This window comes from Dendrobates tinctorius, unplaced genomic scaffold, assembly GCF_039654945.1.
Source record: "Dendrobates tinctorius isolate UK_male_01 unplaced genomic scaffold, ASM3965494v1 ptg000358l, whole genome shotgun sequence".
NCBI lineage: Eukaryota > Metazoa > Chordata > Amphibia > Anura > Dendrobatidae > Dendrobates > Dendrobates tinctorius.
In genome coordinates, this window is record NW_027362024.1 from 481,859 (window position 1) to 486,028 (window position 4,170).

Below are 4,170 nucleotides of genomic sequence, written 5' to 3' on the forward strand. Positions count from 1 at the left end.
TGTTTTACCCTCACTGTGTGTTGTCTGAGTAGCGTTATGCCCATATTAAAGGGACAGCCGGCATTTGGTGGGACAATTCCTGTTCCATGTGTTTTCGGCCACAGAACCGGGGCGCCCGCTGACCACCCCATGTTTCCACAGGCATGCTTCAATAGTCTCAACGGGAGGCTAGAAGCTGCTATAACCCGATCAGCTCTGCTACATACAGGCAATGATCACTTCACCTGCATGTAGCAGAGTTGCTCACTTGCTATGAGCGCCGACCACTGGGCAGTGCTCATAGGATCCGGCAGTGACAGCCATACAGGTCTGCTGGAGACCTCTGGTTGTCATGCCAACCCATCAGTGACCCGCGCTCACATGACAGGGTCACCAATGTGCGGGACTTCTGGCCCATCATGTGTGAGAAAAGATGTAGGCTCAGCGCCGGGGCCCACATCAAAAGGAGGGAGTCCGATATCAGCGTACATTTACACCTGATGTCAGAAATGGGTTAAAGGGGATTGTTTATACAGAGACAGAAGTGGTAATTAATCATGTGTACATACAAATAATTACAAAAATACACACATTCTAATGTTAAATAGTATAGAGTTACCACAAGAAAATATAATTTGTGTAAATCAAGTGTAGATATTAGTGTTGAGCATTCCGATACCACAAGTATCGGGTATCGGCCGATATTAGCTGTATCGGAATTCCGATACTGACTTCCGATACTTTTTTCATATCGAATACCGGAATCGGAAGTTCCCATAATGCTAGGAGCCCGCTCGATTTGATTCAGCCAATGGGGATCCTCAAAAGTGTGGGCACATCCTGTTAGGCATGTAGGCATGTTAACTACTGGCATGGCTGTGATTGGCTGCTGAAATGATGTCATGATGCACTATAAAAACCGTTGCAGCCGCCATTTCTGGTCACTCTGCTGTGAATTCAGTTAGGGACAGGCTGCTGTTGAAGACTGTGAGGGACAGTTAGAAATAGCGATCATCCAAAATATCTATTGCTCTACCCAGGCTACATAATCCACCACTGTAGCATTTTTGTAGCCCAGCAGCGCTGTTTTAATAGCTGTCTGCAAGGGCTGTGTGAGTGCAGACCCACGCTGTGTAGTGTGTCCTGCAGGCACGTCTGCTTGTAGGCCGGCCAGCGTGTGTCTCTGCCTCATACACATTTTTCTTTTATTGCTGCTTTTTTTTCTCCTGTATAGTGTGCTTCCATACGTATCCATATACATTGGCTGCAAACACTAAAGGAGTGGACAGCGGAGCCTTTCAGCAGCCTTTCAGTGCTATAGCCCATTTCTCTGCACTGTTTTTGGTTGATAGGTCTCTCTGTGTGTGAGTGCAGCTCACGTTGCAGTGTGTTCTACAGCCATCGCTAGCTGTAGTCCGCTCAGCGTGCGTCACTGCCTCATACATAGTCCTTTTTTTGCAGCTAATTTAGCCAGATTTTTTCTCCTATATTAGTGTGCTTCCAACCGCATCCATTGTCATTGGTTGGTTGCAAACACTATATAGGATTAGATAGAGGAGCCTTTTTGCTGGCTTGTGCCCTTCAGGGCCAGCCAGACAGACTAGTATCACCCTATTTTGTGATACTATAGCTTTCAAACTTTGGTCACATCCTTTTCTTTCGCCCCCCCCCAAAAAAAGGAAATAAAGTTCACCAAACACTCCACTTTACAGTTGTCTAGGCCACATTAGATCATATTAAAGTGTAGTACACACACTCTTAGCCAAATTAGTGTTTCTTATACTGGTTAGCAGGTGTTCAGGAATAAGAACACTAAGCCACCCCTTTTTTACTTTTCTGCCTATCTATCAGTCTACCAAGATGAAGAAGGCAGGGAGTAAGGCACGTGGTCGTGGCCATGTAGTTTCAGCAGGGAGAGGACGGGGGGATTCAGCAGGGAGAGGACGTGGGGATTCGGTGTCTCCTGCGGCCACCAGTGACCCGGCATCCCCCACTTTTACCAGGCAACAGTCCTTCATGCGCAGCTTTGTAGGACCTCGCCGTACCCCACTGCTGCGTGACGAACAAATTGAAGCCGTTGTCGGATGGATGGCAGCTAACGCATCCACTTCAATGACTTCCGCATCCTCCCAAGGCCAGAGCACTGAAGAGCAACCATCTGTCTCTTCACCACCTGCCAAATTGCCCAGGCAGTCTGAGAGCCCTGGACAGGAGCCATCTCAATCTTTACTTCTGTTCTCAGAATCTGTTGGCTTGGAAAGAGGTGGCCAGCAAGCAGCATTCTAGAGCGTGAAGAAGAGGGAGTATGCAGTGATGCGCAACTGCTTTGTCCCTCTGAATCTGAAGAGGCGGGTGGGCCAGTGCCTATTGTCAGCACACCTCAGTGCTCATCTGATGATGATGAGACTCAGTTGCCAATTTCTGGTGCGTACGGTGCTGGCGAGACAACTCAGGACCAGCCGCTGCTTGAAGAGGGGAGTGGAGATGATGAGGTCCTTGACCCATCATGGCGTCAGCCACAGGAAGGTGGTGGGAGCAGCTCTGAGGAAGAGATTCCCCGAACGGCCAAAAGAGGAGGGAGAGGGCGGGGGCAGACTTGGTTGCCTGTAGCCTCCACTTTGGCACCCGTGAGGAGCAATCCTCTTCCAAAACACAAAACGGGCGCTCCCAGGACTTGCAGTGCGTGGTCTTTTTTTGACACAGTTGCAGATGACATTTGCTTTGTCAAATGCAAGCTGTGTCATCAGAAAGTGAAACGAGGGAAAAATGTGAGCAACCTCAATACCACAAATATGTGGAAACATGTGCGTACCAAGCACGAGGTGGAGTTACACACACACACTGAAGATGTAGGCCAACCTTCAGCAGCACCTACCACCTCTTCAGCTCGTGTTGGGGCCTCTTCCTCCAGCTCACACACAGCTGGTTCGGCTTCCTCACTGGAACGCCATGGAAGAACCACTGCCACTGTTGTCCAGAGACCCAGTGAAATTCCACCCACTGAACCACGTTCGCAGTCATCATCACACTCCCAGGCCACTCACCAGCAATCGGTAGCACAGGCATGGGAGAAAAAGCGGCCATACTCGGCAAACCATCCCCGAGCACTGGCTCTGAATGCCGGCATTGCCAAACTACTGGCCCTTGAGATGCTGTCATTCAGGCTGGTGGAGACTGACACCTTCCGGAACTTTATGACATTGGCAGTTCCACAATACAATGTGCCCAGCCGCTTTTATTTCAGCAGGCAAGCCGTCCCTGCCCTGCAAAAGCATGTGGAGGGAAAAATTAAAAATGCGCTACTAAATGCCGTCAGTAGCAAGGTCCACCTGACCACCAATGCGTGGACCAGTAGCCATGGACAGGGACGATACCTTTCCCTCACTGCCCATTGGGTCAATGTTGTGGAGCCGGGTACAGATCTGGAGAGTGGCTCTGTACGTATTCTGCCAACTCCAAGGATTGCAGGAATGCAGTCTGTACATATTGAGTCCTCCTCCTACTCAGCACTGCGTGAGCCTGTTAGGCTAGATATGAGCACAGGTGTGGCCAAACGTCAACAGGCCGTCCTTAAATTCATTTCTTTGGGGAATCGGAGCCACACAGCACAGGAGCTCTGGAATGCCATCAAGAGCGATGTGTGGTTTGTGCCAGCGAATCTCCAGCCAGGTTTGGTAGTGAGTGACAATGGCCAAAATCTAGTGGCAGCTCTGGGCCTAGGCAACCTCACTCACATACCATGTCTGGCACACGTGCTCAATTTGGTCGTGCAGAGCTTTCTGAGGGACTATCCGGATCTTGATGCACTGCTGCACAAGGTTCGCCTAGAGTGTGCTCACTTGCGGCGTTCCAGCATGGCAAGATCGCGCATTGCATCTCTGCAACGCCGATTCCGCCTGCCAGAACATCGCATCATATGTGACCTCCCCACCAGGTGGAATTCAATGTTACATATGTTGGAGCGGTTGTGTGAGCAGCAGGCAGCAGTAATGGAGTACCAGCTGCATCAGGCGCAAACAAGTCGCACTGTGCGCCGGACACACTTCACCACCACTGAGTGGGCCACTATGAGGGACATCTGCCAAGTTTTGCGTGCCTTCGATGACTCCACGCGGATGGCCAGTGCAGATGAAGCACTAATCAGCATGACTGTCCCCCTCATCTGTCTGCTTCAAAAAACCTTACAAGCAC